The following is a 19,296-nucleotide window of genomic DNA, read 5'->3' as shown; positions in this document are numbered from 1 at the left end:
TCATTTTTGTCCACCAATAGTGTTGCTTTAAGTCTTGATACATCTTAGTACTTCCGGGATGAATGGAATATCGACTAAGATGAGCTTCATCCAAAATCTGTTGGCGGACCTCAGCATCTTTAGGCACCACTATGCGATTATTGAACCATACTATTCCTTGACCATCCTTTCTGAAGCAATTAGCTTTGCTGGCTTCTATTTTCTCATGAATATGCTTCATACCCTTGTTACTTCTTTGGGCATCAATAATTCTCTGTAGAAGAACTGACTCAAGCTTTAATTGGGTCAAAGTTCCGTGTTGTATCATTCCCAGGTTTAACTTTTACATTTCTTGGCATAGGGTGGTGTCAGAGGTCTTTACGATAAGACAATGACAGGAAGCTTTGCGACTCAGTGCATCTGCCACCATATTGGCTTTCCCTGGGTGATAATGGATTTCTAATCATAATCTTTAATCAGCCCAAGCCATCTTCTTTGCCTCATGTTTAGTTCTGACTGGGTAAAAATATATTTCAGACTTTTATGATCTATATATAAATGGCAATTATTTCCCAGCAGATAATGACGCCATATCTTAAGGGCATGAACAACTGCCGCCAATTCCAAATCATGAGTTGGATAATGCTCCTCATGCCGGCATAGTTTTCTTGAAGCATAAGCTATGACTCGGCCCTCCTGCATTAGGACACATCCGAGTCCATTGCCTGATGCAACACAATACACATCAATAGGCTTCTCTATATTCAGTTGAGCCAATACCGGAGCAGTGGTCAGTAACACCTTTAGCTGCTCGAAGGCTTCATTACATTTTGAGGACCAGTCAAATTTGGTATCATTCTTCAATAAACCTGTAATAGGTTTAACAATCTTGGAGAAATCCAGAATAAACCTACGGTAATATCCGGCTAGTCTAAGGAAGCTTCGAACTTGATGCACCGCTGTTGGCAGTTTCCATTCTAGAATATCTTTAACCTTACTGGGATCAACCGCAATTCCTTTTGCAGATAATACATGTCCCAGAAACTGGATTTCTTCCAACCAAAACGCACATTTGCTGAATTTAGCATATAACTGATGCTCTCTTAAGCGCGTTAGCACGATCCGTAAGTGCTTAGCATGCCCATCTTCATTCTTGGAATAGATAAGAATGTCGTCAATGAAGACCACCACAAATTTATCTAACTCGGGCATAAACACCGAGTTCATCAAATACGTGAAGTGGGCTGGAGCATTTGTCAATACGAAAGACATGACCAAATATTCAAATAATCCATAACGAGTAGTGAAGGCGGTCTTGGGAATATTTTCGGGTCGAATACGGATCTGATGATAACCTGAACTGAGGTCAATCTTGGAGAATACCCGACCTCCAGTAAGTTGATCGAACAGAATATCGATCCAAGGAAGAGGGTACTTGTTCTTGATAGTGACCTCATTAAGGGGTCTGTAGTCCACGCACATTCGAAGTGTCTGATCCTTTTTTTTAACGAAAATTGCTAGACATCCCCATTGTGATGAACTAGGCCTAATGAATCCCTTCTCAAGCAAGTCTTGGAGTTGAGTCTTGAGTTCTGCTAATTCATTAGGTAGCATTTGGTACGACCTTCTAGAAATAGGAGCCGTACCAGGCTTTAGTTCAATCACAAACTCTACATCTGTAACGCCCTGAATTTGGTGGTAGAATTTTTTCTTCTTTTCTCTCACCAAATTCAGGCGTTACTCTTTCCTTTTTCCCTTTTCTTCTCGCTAAGCCTTGATCTTTTCCAAAGTCACAGCGGGTTTTGGCTTTAGACCTCGTGTAAAGCAAAACCTTAAAACACTTTATTTTGTGTGATGCACCATGCCGAACCATGCATACTTTTTGATTGATTAAAAAATGTGAATGCTTTCATCTAGAGGAAATTAGAAATTAGGAAAAAGAAAAAGCCTTTTCTTTTTTTTCTTTCTTTTTTTTCTCTTCCCCCTCTCCCCTTTCGGCCCAACCGCCCCCCCGTCGGCCGGCCCAGCTGGCGGCCCAGCCGCCCCCCTACCCCCCCTTCTTCCCGCGTGGGCCCTGTGCCGGCCCAGCCGCACGCCCCCTCTCCCCCCCTTTGGGCCCAGTCGGCCCAACCGTTCGCCCCCTCTTTTTTTTTCTTTTTCCAAAAATCCCCTCCCTCTCCCTCTCTCTCTCTCCCTCACCCTCACCCTAACCCTAGCGCCGTCGCCGCCTCTCCCCTGCCCTAGCGCCGCCGCCACCCCTCCCCGGCGCCACCGCCGCGCCGTCCCCCTCCGGTGAGGCTCCCCCCTCCTCCTCCCTCCTCTCCTCCCTCTCCTCCCTCCGACGCCCTCCCCCGCGCCCGGCCGGCCCGGCCTCGCCCTCGCCCGCCCCGGCCCCGGCCACCCCGGCCGCCCGCGCCCTCGTCCGCCTCGGCCCCCGGCTCGGCCGCTCCGGCGAGCTCGGCTCGGCCCCGGCCCCGGCCACCCCAGCCGCCCGCGCGCCCGACCCCGCCCGGCTCGGCCCCGCCCGCGCCGCCTCTCCCCCGACCCCGGCGTCCCGCGTCCGGCCTCGCCCCGGCCGCTCCCGCGCCGTCCTCGGCCGGCGCCGCCGCGCCCGGCCCCGCCCCGGCGAGCCCGCGCCCGCCCACGCCTCGGCGAGCCGCCCCCGCCCCGACCCCGTGTCCGGCCGCCCCCGCCTCGACCCCGTCCGGCTCCGGCGAGCCGCCTCGGCCCCCCGGGCGAGCCCCCGCCCCGGCCCCGCCTCGGCGAGCCGCCCCCGACCCCGCCTTGGCGAGCCGCCCCCGCTCCGGCCCCGCGTCCGGCCGCCCCGCTCCGTCCGCCCGGCGCCCCGGCGAGCCCGCCCCGTCCCGTGCCCGGCTCGGCCGCCCCCGGCGAACCCGCCCCCGTGCCTGGCCCGACCGCCGCCCTCCGGCGACCCGCTCGCCCCCGTGCCCGGTTCGGCCGCCCCCCGGCGAGCCCGCCCCGGCTCGGCCGTCCCCGCCGCGCCCGCGCCCGCCTCGGCCCCGTGCCGTCCCGGCTCCGGTCGTGCCCCCCGCCCCGCCCGTGCGCTGTGCTCGTCCGCCCGCCCCGGCGTGCCTCGCTCGCGTCGTGACGGCCCCGGCGCGGCCTCGAGCTCGGCCCAGCGTGGCCTTGAACTCGGGTAGCGCGCGGCCCCGACGTGCGCACGACTAGTTCGTGGCGTGTGCGTGCGGCCTCGCGCGCGTGCTCGCGTAGTGCGAAGTGTCTCGGCACGACCCGTCGTGTCCCCGTCTACCCCCCAGACGCCCCCGTCTACCCCCCCCCCCCGTGTCCTATGCGCGCTAATCACGTGTTTATATTAATAAGATAGGAGTCTCAATTTGGAAATTGGTTACGTTAGTTAATTTGTATAACTAATCATCTATCTCATTCAATGTTAATCTACTAAAAGTGGTCATGTTTACATTAGTGCATGTAGCTAATTCTTTTGTTAGAACCAATTGGAACTAGAGCACATAGCGTTTAGTTATTTGTTTACCCGTAGTGCGTCTCGGGCATAAGCTTTAACTCTCGCGAGACCTTTCCCCGCCTCTTTCTAACCATGGTAAATTCATTATTGTATGTGATATTCTATGCATGTTTAATCTACTTGTTCTCTTGTATGGTGTATTGTTGGTTTCCTAATTTCAATGGATGGATGTATGTATGCTTGCAATCGCATAGAGAACGATCCGGTTGAAGAGCCCGAGGAACTCGCAGGAGAAGCCCCTGAGCAGCAGTCGGTTGGTGGAGGCAAGTGTCCCTTGACCTATCTTTGTCCTATTTATTATTTAATTCACCTCCCGCTTTACACATTTATGCCTAAGGATTGACTAGCTTTTGTTATCCATGTCCTTGTCTAACTATCTGGGTTGGATTATTATTGTTTAGCTTTATGCTATTGCTCAAACTCTAATCAATGAACATGATGAGATTATCTATGATACGCTGTTTTCCCTTCTCTTATTATGATGCTGTACTTGTGGTCTTCAAGGGGGCTCGAGCGGTTTCTCGAGTGCCTCTCCGTAAGGACCTGTTCTATGGATGACCGCCCAGGAAAACAGTGCAACCATGAGGGTGGAATGGGATGCCCTTAGCCGAATAATTAGAGGATCCGGGGTGTAGATCACTTAGCCGTCGTGCCGTCAATGGGGCTCGGTGTATGCGGCTCGCTCTGCCAAGTTTGGGTTCGCCCCTTGGGGAGGAGTGTGGTGCATTTAGGAAACCTAACGGGTGGCTACAGCCCCGGGGAATCTTTGTAAAGGCTACATAGTGATGCCCTGCTGGGTCACCTTGGTAGTGATCAATGGAGAGTCATGATATCCGGGCAGAAAGGGAACCACGGCTTGTGGGTAAAGTGCACAACCTCTGCAGAGTGTTTGAAAACTGATATATCAGCCGTGCTCGCGGTTATGAGCGGCCAAGGGAGCTCCAGTGATTAGTGGTACTTGATCAGAGACACTTTGGTTTACAGGTGGCAATGAGATTGATGGTTCTGGTTATGACTATGGTGCTGGTAAGTGGTATTCTTTCCGTTTGGAAAGGGTACATCGGGCTAATAACTTGGGTTAATGCTAAAACCTGGCTTTCTACTAGTAAATAATAATCTGACCAACTAAAAGCAACTGCTTGACTTACCCCCCCACATAAAGCTAGTCCACTACAGCCAAACAGGATACTTGCTGAGTATGTTGATGTGTACTCACCCTTGCTCTACACACCGAACCCCCCCATCCCCAGGTTGTCAGCATTGCAACCACTGCTCAGGCGAAGATGAAGCTGTGGAAGGAGACTTCCAGGAGTTCCAAGACTACGACGAGTTCTAGGCGTGGGTTAGCGGCAACCCCCAGTCGGCTGCCTGTGAAGGCCGCGTTTATCTACGACTCTTTTCCGCACTTTGATTTATTGTAAGGACTATATGGACGTCTCAGACGTATGATGTAATCGACTATTATTTCCCTTTTAATACTATTTCGAGCACTGTGTGATGATGTCCATGTTATGTAACTGCTGTGTACGTGAATAACTGATCCTGGCACGTACATGGTTCGCATTCGGTTTGCCTTCTAAAACCGGGTGTGACATAAGTGGTATCAAAGCCGTGCTGACTGTAGGACCGCTAACCTAGAATAGAATGGTCGTTCTAAGGACTATAGACCTCTGTTCTTGCCTTGACTTCGATATCCCTTCAAAAGTTGGTCATACCGATCAAACCTATGTTCTACTATATAATATACCTTGCTAAAAATTGTGTTTTATTCTAATCCTTCATTTACTTATGATTCATTATTTGTTGGTCATATTAATTCTGTTCTCACTCTTTTGCTTGCGATGTCTTTTGTAGATGGCTCGACTTAGACACACTGCACGAAAGTCCGTCATCCCCTTCTTACCCTCCCGCCTTGCTGAGCGTCCGCTTCGCCGTCCCGTGGCCGGACAGTCCAGCCACTTGGACAGACTGCACCACCGCCTGCATGAGGAGCAGGAACGTCGACGACAGGAGCAGGAGCAGCAGGGCTCTTCTTTCTCGCTCCAACAGGAGATAGAGTCCGTGAAGAGCTGCTCCCCTGTGCTTCCCCTGGAGGCGCCCCCTGCACCACCACTGGGCGCCCCAGCTTCTGGAGTAGCTGCTGGAGGAGACCTAGACGACGGAGGTGGCGACGACAGCTCGAGCCACGACACTGACTTCTCTGCTAATCATGAGCCGGAAGGATGGGTCGCCCGACCCATCACTCGCGACGCTGCTCGCGGGTGTCACTTCCACGATGCGCTCGACACCCTGCTACGTCGGGCACTTAACCGGCATACTTGGTCCATCGAGTATCGCTGTGTGGTCTACCAGCACAGTCGCGGGGTCTACCCGGACCGCTGGGAGGCAACCTGCTTGGTGCGCCGTCCAGAGAACAGTCTCCAGGGTGCGGAGGCCTGCTCAGAGCACTATTCTATCTCTGAGCGGGACTCAGCTGAGGCAGCCATGCAAGATGCTGCACGGCGTGCGCTTTCGCACTACTGCCCGGTTTTCGGTGGGGTAGCTGACGGTCTTGACCTGAAGTATTACCCCCACCGTCCATCTGGCAGCACAGGAGGCGTGATTGTCTCACCTGTCGGTGAGGGCAATCCTAGGTTGAGCAGCACAGTCAACCTAGCCGCCGTGCTAAACACGGAGCTGGACCATGCACTAGACGAGCTGAGTAGGGCTCGTGCTGAGATCGCCCTGCTGCGGGCTGAGCGCGGGGAACGTCGTCACCTGGATGGTGGTTCCCCCGCTCCCGTTGGGACTCAGCACCCGTACCGCTCACCTCGGCGTGGACACCAGTCTTATGGCAATCCCGACTGCAAGACCAAGATAACTCTAGAACCATAGCTCGTTAGAGTTGGATCTTGTAATTAATACAAAATATATATACGTAGAAGCTACAGTCTTAGCGTTAGTCTCGGTCTTAGTTAGTCTTAGTTAGACAGGGTAGTTTGCTATAACCTGTGCATTTATGTTTGTCATGATGAACTATGTTTGGTTTGGATCTTTGTAATGACTGTCACCAGAGTGTGGGTATCCCCTGCATTTTGGTTTACCTGTTATATGTTAATGGAGTTAGTTATATAGTTGGGAAACCTTTTTATTCCACTTTCCTCTTTATCTGAGAAGCTGTGTGGTCTGTGTTGGAGATCAGTGAAGATGCTCATCTGTTCAGTGCTGTTGAAGAATTCTATACTCTTTTCTTATGCTGCAAGATTTGCCAGATCAGTTCTAACATGTGGTTGCATTCTGCAGATGTCAGAGAACAGGCGCAGAGGAGGAAGGCGTGCTCAGCAGGAGCGAGCCGCTCAACAAGAAGAGGTGCCCCAGCAGCAGCACCTGCCGCCCCCGCCCCCGATGTCCATCGAGCAGATGTTTCTGATGCAGACTCAGGCAGTTCAAGCCATCGGTCAGACTTTGGCCGCCATTCAGCAGCAGCAGCAGCAGCAGGCCCCACCTCAGCCTCAGATGCCTCAGATGCCTAGAGACAAGCGTGCTGAATTTATGAGAGGTCATCCACCAACGTTCGCTCACTCTTCTGACCCCATGGATGCTGAAGACTGGCTGCGCACTGTGGAGCGGGAGTTGCATACCGCTCAGTGCGATGACAGGGAGAAAGTCCTGTATGGTCCCCGTCTGTTCAGAGGAGCAGCCCAGTCATGGTGGGAGTCTTACCTCGCCACCCATGCCCACCCCGACGCCATCACCTGGGAAGAGTTCAGAGGTAGCTTTCGTCAGTACCATGTTCCTGCAGGTCTGATGACAGTGAAGAAGGAGGAGTTCCTGGCCCTCAAGCAAGGGCCATTGTCTGTCAGTGAGTACCGGGACAGGTTTCTGCAATTGTCTCGCTATGCTCCTGAAGATGTCAACACCGACGCCAAGCGACAGTACCGTTTCCTGAGAGGCTTGGTTGACCCTCTTCAGTACCAACTGATGAATCACACCTTCCCGACATTCCAGCACCTGATTGACAGAGCAATCATGACAGAGAGGAAGCGTAAGGAGATGGAGGATCGTAAGCGCAAGATCAGTGGACCCCAGCCTGGGAGCAGCAATCGTCCTCGTTTCTCAGGCAATCAACCTCAGCAGTTCAGGCAGAACCAGCGCCCACCTCAGCAGCATCAGCAGTTTCAAAGGCAGTATCCTCAGCACCAGTATCAGAACCGTCAGAGCAATCAGTCAGGAGGCCAGTTTCAGAGGCAGAACCAGCAGGCACCTCGTCTTCCTACCCCAGCAGCCCAGCAGAGCAATCAGGCAGCATCAGCTCAGGTTGGAAACAGGGCATGTTTCCATTGTGGAGAACAAGGCCACTGGGTGATGCAATGTCCGAAGAAGGCAGCCCAGCAGCAGTCAGGCCCCAATGCCCCAGCAAAGCAGAATGTGCCTCAGCCTGGAGGAGGCAACCGCTCTCAGCCGCGCTATAATCATGGGAGACTGAACCACTTGGAGGCTGAAGCAGTTCAGGAGACCCCCGGCATGATAGTAGGTATGTTCCCAGTCGACTCCCATATTGCAGAGGTGTTATTTGATACTGGAGCAACGCATTCTTTCATTACTGCATCATGGGTAGAAACACATAATCTTCCAATTACTACCATGTCAACCCCCATTCAAATTGACTCGGCCGGTGGTAGAATTCGAGCCGATAGCATTTGTTTGAATATAAGTGTGGAAATAAGGGGGATAGCGTTTCCCGCCAACCTTATAGTAATGGGTACTCAGGGAATAGATGTCATCCTAGGGATGAATTGGCTAGATAAGTACCAGGCAGTTATCAGTTGTGATAAAAGGACCATCAAGTTGGTGTCCCCACTAGGAGAGGAAGTGGTGACCGAGTTAGTCCCGCCTGAGCCAAAGAAAGGAAGTTGTTATCAGATAGCTGTTGATAGCAGTGAAGCAGACCCAATTGGGAGTATCAGGGTTGTGTCCGAGTTCCCAGATGTGTTTCCAAAGGACTTACCGGGTATGCCACCAGAGCGGAAAGTTGAGTTTGCTATAGAGCTTCTTCCTGGAACCTCCCCTATCTTTAAGAGAGCTTACAGAATATCCGGACCAGAGTTGGTTGAACTTAAGGAGCAGATTGATGAGCTGTCAGAGAAAGGTTACATTCGGCCAAGCACCTCGCCTTGGGCCGCTCCTGTCTTGTTTGTGGAAAAGAAAGATGGCACCAAAAGGATGTGTATCGATTATCGAGCTTTGAATGAAGTCACGATCAAGAACAAGTATCCCTTGCCCAGAATAGAAGATCTGTTCGACCAGTTGAGAGGAGCCAGTGTGTTCTCCAAGATTGATCTGAGGTCAGGTTATCATCAGCTCAGGATCCGACCTTCGGACATTCCGAAGACGACATTCATTACCAAGTATGGTTTGTATGAGTTCACAGTGATGTCTTTTGGTTTGACCAATGCGCCAGCGTTCTTCATGAACTTGATGAATAGTGTATTCATGGATTATCTCGACAAGTTTGTGGTGGTATTCATTGATGACATTCTGATTTATTCTCAAAGCGAAGAAGAGCATGCAAGTCATTTGAGGATGGTATTGCAGAGATTGCGAGAGCACCAGTTGTAAGCAAAGTTGAGCAAATGTGAATTTTGGATCAATGAAGTCCTGTTCTTGGGTCACATAATCAACAAAGAAGGATTGGCTGTAGATCCGAAGAAAGTGGCAGACATTCTGAACTGGAAAGCGCCAACAGATGCTCGAGGAATCAAGAGCTTCATTGGAATGGCCGGATACTATCGGCGATTCATTGAAGGGTTTTCGAAGATTGCGAAACCAATGACAGCGTTGCTAGGCAACAAAGTTGAGTTCAAGTGGACCCAGAAATGTCAAGAGGCCTTTGAAGCGCTGAAAGAAAAGTTGACTACAACGCCTGTCCTAGTCTTGCCTGATGTGCACAAGCCCTTCTTGGTGTATTGCGATGCTTGTTACACATGTTTGGGATGTGTGTTGATGCAAGAGGGAAGAGTTGTGGCTTACTCGTCCCGACAGCTGAAGGTTCATGAGAAGAATTACCCAATCCATGATTTAGAGTTGGCAGCAGTGGTTCACGCACTGAAGACATGGAGGCACTATCTGTATGGACAGAAATGTGATGTTTACACAGACCACAAGAGTCTGAAGTACATATTCACTCAGTCAGAGTTGAACATGAGGCAACGAAGATGGTTAGAGTTGATCAAAGATTATGAGTTGGAGATTCATTACCATCCAGGCAAAGCAAACGTAGTGGCAGATGCTTTGAGCAGAAAGAGTCAAGTCAATCTGATGGTCGCTCGTCCGATGCCTTATGAGTTGGCCAAGGAGTTCGACAGGTTGAGTCTCGGATTTTTGAACAATTCGCGAGGAGTCACAGTTGAGTTGGAACCTACCTTAGAGCGCGAAATCAAAGAAGCGCAGAAGAATGATGAGAAGATCAGTGAGATCCGGCGACTGATTCTAGATGGCAGAGGCAAAGATTTTCGAGAAGATGCAGAGGGCGTGATATGGTTCAAAGACCGCTTGTGTGTTCCCAATGTCCAGTCTATTCAGGAGTTGATTCTCAAGGAAGCTCATGAGACAGCTTATTCGATTCACCCTGGCAGTGAGAAGATGTATCAGGATCTGAAGAAGAAATTCTGGTGGTACGGAATGAAGAGGGAAATCGCAGAGCATGTGGCTATGTGCGATAGTTGTCGAAGAATTAAGGCAGAGCACCAGAGGCCTGCTGGATTGTTGCAACCGTTGCAGATCCCTCAGTGGAAATGGGATGAAATCGGTATGGATTTCATAGTCGGATTGCCTCGCACTCGAGCCGGCTACGATTCCATCTGGGTAGTAGTGGACCGTTTGACCAAGTCAGCCCACTTCATACCTGTCAAGACCAACTATACAAGTGCAGTATTGGCAGAATTGTATATGTCTCGGATCGTTTGTCTTCATGGTGTGCCAAAGAAGATAGTGTCAGACAGGGGAACACAGTTCACCTCTCATTTCTGGCAGCAGTTGCATGAAGCCTTGGGCACACATCTGAATTTCAGTTCAACTTATCATCCGCAGACAGATGGCCAGACCGAAAGGACCAATCAAATTCTTGAAGATATGTTGAGAGCCTGTGCGTTGCAAGATCAGTCCGGATGGGACAAGCGATTGCCTTATGCAGAGTTTTCCTATAACAACAGTTACCAGGCCAGTTTGAAGATGTCACCATTTCAGGCGCTCTATGGAAGGAGTTGCAGAACTCCGTTGCAATGGGACCAGCCTGGAGAAAAGCAGGTGTTTGGGCCAGACATTTTGCTTGAAGCCGAAGAGAACATCAAGATGGTCCGAGAGAATCTGAAGATAGCGCAATCAAGACAGCGAAGCTATGCAGACACAAGAAGAAGAGAGCTGAGTTTCGAAGTCGGAGACTTTGTCTATCTGAAAGTGTCACCGATCAGAGGAGTTAAGAGGTTTGGAGTCAAAGGCAAGCTAGCACCCCGCTACATTGGTCTGTACCAAATTCTCTCAAGGCGTGGAGAAGTGGCCTATCAGCTCAGTTTGCCAGAGAATTTGTCTGCTGTGCAGGATGTCTTTCATGTGTCTCAGTTGAAGAAGTGCTTGCGTGTGCCAGAAGAGCAGTTGCCAGTGGAAGGTCTTGAAGTCCAGGAGGACTTGACCTACGTTGAGAAGCCAGTGCAGATCCTTGAGGTTGCAGACAGAGTCACCCGAAGGAAGACCATCAGAATGTGCAAAGTTAGATGGAATCACCATTCAGAGGAAGAAGCAACCTGGGAGCGTGAAGATGATCTGATGGCCAAATACCTTGAGCTCTTTGCTAGCCAACCCTGAATCTCGAGGGCGAGATTCTTTTAAGGGGGATAGGTTTGTAACGCCCTGAATTTGGTGGTAGAATTTTTTCTTCTTTTCTCTCACCAAATTCAGGCGTTACTCTTTCCTTTTTCCCTTTTCTTCTCGCTAAGCCTTGATCTTTTCCAAAGTCACAGCGGGTTTTGGCTTTAGACCTCGTGTAAAGCAAAACCTTAAAACACTTTATTTTGTGTGATGCACCATGCCGAACCATGCATACTTTTTGATTGATTAAAAAATGTGAATGCTTTCATCTAGAGGAAATTAGAAATTAGGAAAAAGAAAAAGCCTTTTCTTTTTTTTCTTTCTTTTTTTCTCTTCCCCCCTCTCCCCTTTCGGCCCAACCGCCCCCTTCGGCCGGCCCAGCTGGCGGCCCAGCCGCCCCCTACCCCCCCTTCTTCCCGCGTGGGCCCCGCGCCGGCCCAGCCGCGCGCCCCCTCTCCCCCCTTTGGGCCCAGTCGCCCCAACCGTTCCCCCCCTCTTTTTTTTCTTTTTCCAAAAATCCCCTCCCTCTCCCTCTCTCTCTCTCTCTCTCCCTCACCCTCACCCTAACCCTAGCGCCGCCACCGCCTCTCCCCTGCCCTAGCGCCGCCGCCACCCCTCCCCGGCGCCGCCGCCGCGCCGTCCCCCCCGGTGAGGCTCCCCCCTCCTCCTCCCTCCTCTCCTCCCTCTCCTCCCTCCGACGCCCTCCCCCGCGCCCGGCCGGCCCGGCCTCGCCCTCGCCCGCCCCGGCCCCGGCCACCCTCGCCGCCCGCGCCCTCGTCCGCCTCGGCCCCCGGCTCGGCCGCTCCGGCGAGCTCGGCTCGGCCCCGGCCCCGGCCACCCCGGCCGCCCGCGCCTGCGCCCCCGACCCCGCCCGGCTCGGCCCTGCCCGCGCCGCCTCTCCCCCGACCCCGGCGTCCCACGTTCGGCCTCGCCCCGGCCGCTCCCGCGCCGTCCTCGGCCGGCGCCGCCGCGCCCGGCCCCGCCCCGGCGAGCCCGCGCCCGCCCGCGCCTCGGCGAGCCGCCCCCGCCCCGACCCCGTACGGCTCCGGCGAGCCGCCTCGGCCCCCCCCCCCCCCCGGCGAGCCCCCGCCCCGGCCCTGCCTCGGCGAGCCGCCCCCGACCCCGCCTCGGCGAGCCGCCCCCGCTCCGGCCCCGCGTCCGACCGCCCCCGCTCCGTCCGCCCGGCGCTCCGTCCGCCCGGCGCCCCGGCGAGCCCGCCCCGTCCCGTGCCCGGCTCGGCCGCCCCCGGCGAACCCGCCCTCGTGCCTGGCCCGGCCGCCGCCCTCCGACGACCCGCCCGCCCCCGTGCCCGGTTCGGCCGCCCCCCGGCGAGCCCGCCCCGGCTCGGCCGTCCCCGCCGCGCCCGGCTCGGCCGCGCCCGCCTCGGCCCCGTGCCGTCCCGGCTCCGGTCGTGCCCCCCGCCCCGCCCGTGCGCCGTGCTCGTCCGCCCGCCCCGGCGTGCCACGCTCGCGTCGTGACGGCCCCGGCGCAGCCTCGAGCTCGGCCCAGCGTGCCTATGGCGCGTGGCCTTGAACTCGGCTAGCGCGCGGCCCCGACCTGCGCACGACTAGTTCGTGGCGTGTGCGTGCGGCCTCGCGCGCGTGCTCGCGTAGTGCGCAGTGTCTCGGCACGACCCGTCGTGTCCCCGTCTACCCCCAGACGCCCCCGTCTACCCCCCCGTGTCCTATGCGCGCTAATCACGTGTTTATATTAATAAGATAGGAGTCTCAATTTGGAAATTGGTTACGTTAGTTAATTTGTATAACTAATCATCTATCTCATTCAATGTTAATCTACTAAAAGTGGTCACGTTTACATTAGTGCATGTAGCTAATTCTTTTGTTAGAACCAATTGGAACTAGAGCACATAGCGTTTAGTTATTTGTTTACCCGTAGTGCGTCTCGGGCATAAGCTTTAACTCTCGCGAGACCTTTCCCCGCCTCTTTCTAACCATGGTAAATTCATTATTGTATGTGATATTCTATGCATGTTTAATCTACTTGTTCTCTTGTATGGTGTATTGTTGGTTTCCTAATTTCAATGGATGGATGTATGTATGCTTGCAATCGCATAGAGAATGATCCGGTTGAAGAGCCCGAGGAACTCGCAGGAGAAGCCCCTGAGCAGCAGTCGGTTGGTGGAGGCAAGTGTCCCTTGACCTATCTCTATCCTATTTATTATTTAATTCACCTCCCGCTTTACACATTTATGCCTAAGGATTGACTAGCTTTTGTTATCCATGTCCTTGTCTACCTATCTGGGTTGGATTATTATTGTTTAGCTTTATGCTATTGCTCAAACTCTAATCAATGAACATGATGAGATTATCTATGATACGTTGTTTTCCCTTCTCTTATTATGATGTTGTACTTGTGGTCTTCAAGGGGGCTCGAGCGGTTTCTCGAGTGCCTCTCCGTAAGGACCTGTTCTATGGATGACCGCCCGGGAAAACAGTGCAACCATGAGGGTGGAATGGGATGCCCTTAGCCGAATAATTAGAGGATCCGGGGTGTAGATCACTTAGCCGTCGTGCCGTCAATGGGGCTCGGTGTATGCGGCTCGCTCTGCCAAGTTTGGGTTCGCCCCTTGGGGAGGAGTGCGGTGCATTTAGGAAACCTAACGGGTGGCTACAACCCCGTGGAATCTTTGTAAAGGCTACATAGTGATGCCCTGCTGGGTCACCTTGGTAGTGATCAATGGAGAGTCATGATCTCCGGGCAGAAAGGGAACCACGGCTTGTGGGTAAAGTGCACAACCTCTGCAGAGTGTTTGAAAACTGATATATCAGCCGTGCTCGCGGTTATGAGCGGCCAAGGGAGCTCCAGTGATTAGTGGTACTTGATCAGAGACACTTTGGTTTACAGGTGGCAATGAGATTGATGGTTCTGGTTATGACTATGGTGCTGGTAAGTGGTATTCTTTCCGTTTGGAAAGGGTACATCGGGCTAATAACTTGGGTTAATGCTAAAACCTGGCTTTCTACTAGTAAATAATAATCTGACCAACTAAAAGCAACTGCTTGACTTACCCCCCCCCCCCACATAAAGCTAGTCCACTACAGCCAAACAGGATACTTGTTGAGTATGTTGATGTGTACTCACCCTTGCTCTACACACCGAACCCCCCCATCCCCAGGTTGTCAGCATTGCAACCACTGCTCAGGCGAAGATGAAGCTGTGGAAGGAGACTTCCAGGAGTTCCCAGACTACGACGAGTTCTAGGCGTGGGTTAGCGGCAACCCCCAGTCGGCTGCCTGTGAAGGCCGCGTTTATCTACGTTTCTTTTCCGCACTTTGATTTATTGTAAGGACTATATGGACGTCTCAGACGTATGATGTAATCGACTATTATTTCCCTTTTAATACTATTTCGAGCACTGTGTGATGATGTCCATGTTATGTAACTGCTGTGTACGTGAATAACTGATCCTGGCACGTACATGGTTCGCATTCGGTTTGCCTTCTAAAACCGGGTGTGACAACATCCCTTTCTAGAGGCAACCCAGGCAAATCTTCAGGAAAGACATCCGGGAATTCACATACCACCGGAATATTCTGAATTTCTTGTATGATAGCTTCATAGACTCATCCCGGTGGTTTGGCTGGGACAGCTACATGGATGGACAATTGAATCGCTTCCTGACCATAGCTCAATTTGATGGTCCTTAAGTCTGTATTGATGATGACCTTATGCTGGGCTAACCAGTTCATGCCTAGAATTACATCTATGTCTTGGCCCTTTAAAACAATCATGTTGGTACGAAATTCCCGACCGACCAATGTTACTGATATATGGAAGGCTACTTCCTTAGTAAATATCCGTCCCCTAGGTGAATGGATAATAAATCCTTCCCTTGATTCAGTGCAAGGAATGCAATGCTTTTCCACAAAATTCTTGCTTATGAAGGTGTGTGATGCACCAGAATCAAAGAGAATAACTGCTGGGTAATTGGCAACAAGGAACGTATCCATCATTACCGGCTCGCCTTCCGGTGTTGTAGCCACTTGGGTATAGTATATCCGTCCTGTTTTCTTGAAATTCTTGCCCTTTGAAGTACTAGCCGTGTTTCCCTTTCCTTGGTTGGAGTTCCCAGAGTTCTGTTGGAAGTTGGTTTTATTTTGCTTTGGGTATGGACAATCCTTGATGAAGTGTCCGGACTTTCCACAGTTAAAGCAACCAGTAGAAGAACTAGGGAGAGTAGGAAAACGAGTACCAGGGGCACTTGGGTTTATTGGTAGGAGCGGGGGCAGTATTGGGACGAATGAAAACAAGCTTCTTGAAGGGATAGGAAGGTGGGCGAGGCCAAGAACAATTCTGATTAAAAGGCAGGATCACCAACCTGGTTCTCTTCTCAGGCCCTTGATTTGACCTTTCACCTCTAAACCCCTTTGATTTTCCATGCCCGGAATTTTTGGCTTCCACTGCCAGTGCTGTACTGACAGCCCTACTGTAGGTGAGATCCAGACATGTTGCCATTTTCCATTGAAGCCTGTCATTAAGTCCCCTCATAAAACAATTCTTTTTCTTCAGATCGGTATTTACTTGGTCAATGGCATACTAGGATAGATGGTGGAATTTGTTGAGATACTGCATGACAGTATCTCCCCCTTGCTTTAACCGGATGAACCCTTCTTGCTTCATATGGAGCACTCCCTCTGGAACATAATGCTCTCGGAAGGCTAGCTTGAATTCCTCCCAAGTGATCTGGTGTCCAGCCGGTTGAATTGCTACAAAATTTGCCCACCATGTACTGGCAGGCCCTCTAAGCTGTTGGGTCGCAAACAATGGCTTCTGTGTCTCTGTGCAGCGAATCAGCCCAAACTTCTGTTCCATAACTCTTACCCACTCATCTGCTTCTAGAGGTTCTTCTGCTTTAATAAAGAGTGGGGGTCGAGTCTTAGAGAATTCCGAATATGTAGTATCACGCAGTCCTTGGGGAGGAGCTCTGCCTCCATGCTGCTGGAATTGATTGCCTGCCATTTCACGCAAGAAGCGTGTATTATCTGCAGTGGCATTGACCAAGGCAGCGATAGCCTCGGCCAAAGTCGGTGGTACTGGTGGCGGGTTGGGTGTATCTTCTCGACCACCGGAAGTCCCCGCACCATCATGTGCGCGAGTTCGTGATGGCATCTGAGGCAAAGAAACATTTGGGAAAATATAACATGCCAGCATATACCACCATATTACATTACAAAATGTAATAATTATACAGACTCCAGCGTACAACTTGACTTCATTACTTATTCTACATAAGTACAATATCTAAACTATACTATTCTAGTCTTCATCATCCTTTGTTGCTTCGTTTCCTGCTGCAGGAGACCGTTCGTCAGCAAGGTTCATGGAAGGAGGGGCCCTAAAAAGGTCCAACTCCTCATCAGGTCCTTCATTTGCTATTCCCGATGGTCCGACTCCTATTGCAGCAGCGTCGGAAGGCACGTCCGAGTGCAGTCGAGCATACAGTACATGTACTTCCTCATGTAAAGTATTAGAGTACACTTGTAGGCTATCGAGGACCACACTAAGCTCCGCCACATGAGCTCGAGCCTTTGCTTCACGGTCCCAAGTGATCGAACGCAAGTTGACAGCCCAATCAATGGTCGAATCTCGTTCAGATATCTCGTACTGCAAGCGGCTAACGTCAGCTGACAATTCAGCTATATGTTGGCTGTCCTGCGCCCATGCCCTATTCCGGTGACATAGCTCTATCCGAAGCTGTTCCACATTGGCCTCCAAGTCTCCAATCGGGTCATTGCTGCCACTACTACTCCCTTCATGTCTGGGGGCTAGCTGATGGCGAGGCACGCCAAAAGATCTAGTAGATTTGCGTGCAGTTTTCCTTGTACGTGCCATATCTCCATAAGAGGGGAAAATTTATTAGTATATTCTTAACATCATGCATGCATATTCTAATAATTATGGAATCAATCTTCGTTGATCCCCAACTTCCTATACATTGCACTCTATTACCCTGACCTTACAAGATAAGGGACTACCATCAAGTGGTAAGGTAAGGATGAAAGCATATTTGTAGGTAAGTATTTGAAAATCCTTTTGAAGTGTTGCATAATATCTGGATAGATGAGCTTCGCTCCGATACCAGCTGTGACGGAACCTCCCAAGGTATTAGGCCCACCTACAGTTGTCCTTGTCCTATGAACCTTGGACAACCCTGTAGATGCACATAATCACTCGACAAGTTCGGTAATGTACCTTCATCATTTCGCCCAAGAGCGCCTCACCCGTCATGCAGATATTACATCACATCGAAGGAAAGAATAAGCGGAAGCAAATTACAATAACTTAATTTACATTCATAGAGAGAGAGTATTGTTATTACAATAACAGGGTATTATGAGTGCATAAAGTATTATTATTACAAACCCGGGAGGCAAAACACCCTCCCGCACAAAAGAGTATTGTTTTTAAAGTGGGAGGCCAACATCCTCCCGCGATGGACTTCACTGCTAGGGCTCATCCTTGGGTACCACCTTTCAAAAGAAACAACAAAAGTCTGCGATTTCCTCACCTACAACCGCATGTGTTCGAAAACCCTGAGTACGGAGTGTACTTTCGCAAGTCTTACCCGTCAAAAGAAAAGACTCTCAAGGATATGCTGGCTTGAAGGAGTCAAGGTAAGGCTTAATCAAGGATCAAGACTCTGTTTGCAAAAATTCTTACTATTAGTGGATCCTTAAAAATCCAATTTTATTATCAAGTTGAGTTATTACCTGCAACTAGAGTTCTTTCTACCCTAGTTCAAGCACTTGGCCTATACTCGTCATCCTTTATTATCCCTTTTTACTTTACTAGATTGCTACGTGTAGGGCAGTGACCAAGTCTTCATGTCCGAGAATTAACGGCGATTTGAATCGATTAATACCTAGCTGGGGATCTCTAATCACACGACATATGTAGCACTTAACCCTTGCATATGTGAGCTCGCCACCGGGTTTCTTAAGACTAGACCGGGTTCACGCCAACCGAGAGCACAAATACACCACCGTCCAGCCTCTTGCCACGGAGGGTACATGCTACTCTCGCCATCTCTCCACTCCCATTGCGTGTTGGCCTTTCTGGTATTAGTCTGCCCGAGGCAAAGCTTACCCATGACGAGGCATGTGACCAGTTAAAAGGTCCTCGATCAGCAAGCCTACATCATCACGGCTCTTAATCGACTCAGATAGAGACACTACACCGAGACTCTCTTCTCGTTCAAGTCACCCGTCCGGTCTCAACTTTATCATTTCAAATCCCAAAATTTGGTACCTGATAGAGGTACATCTTGTCCGATGTTGAACCCATCACGGCCATGATGGATCTACCATCAAGTTTTATTTTTGAAAACATTCCATTCCATCTGAAGCATCAACTTTTGTTAAAAACAAAATATTTTTGTTTTCTAAAGCAATACTAAGCATCAGAAAACCTTTTAATGAAACAGGTAATCAAGGAATGGTAAACAGTTCCAAGGAAGGAAATGCAGCAATTGGTTTAGCACCCAACTCCTATCACCTAATGCATCATTCAAGTGATAAAGAGTTTAAAATCACAAGGAAAAGGTAAATGCATCGGGGCTTGCCTTGTGTTGTAGGGGAGTCGGGATTTGTTCCACAGATATCAAAATTTTAACAATTCTCGGCAGGTGGATTTTCAGTTGGTGATGCTGTTGGGGTCGTGCTTCGGTACGCCGAAGGTCTCACACGAAGAAGCAGCTTCGGCCAAAGCCGTTTCTAAGAGATGGCCGAAGGTCCCTTTTCATGGAGCTTCGGCGTTTTAAACCGACATAGAGGCAGAATGACCTTTTTATACATGTATGTCCGAGTCAATGTTGTAAACTTCCGCAAGGGGCATAATTGTAATTTGTCACAGGCTGCGACCTGTGTCTATAAATAGATGAACAGTACCTCTGTACTGTTCACGCGAACCTGCTTTTTGCCTTCGCATCACATTCGTACTTTTTGCCTTCC

Source organism: Zea mays, chromosome 2 (assembly GCF_902167145.1).
Source record: "Zea mays cultivar B73 chromosome 2, Zm-B73-REFERENCE-NAM-5.0, whole genome shotgun sequence".
In the NCBI taxonomy this organism is placed as follows: domain Eukaryota; kingdom Viridiplantae; phylum Streptophyta; class Magnoliopsida; order Poales; family Poaceae; genus Zea; species Zea mays.
Note: the sequence above shows the minus strand (reverse complement) of the source record.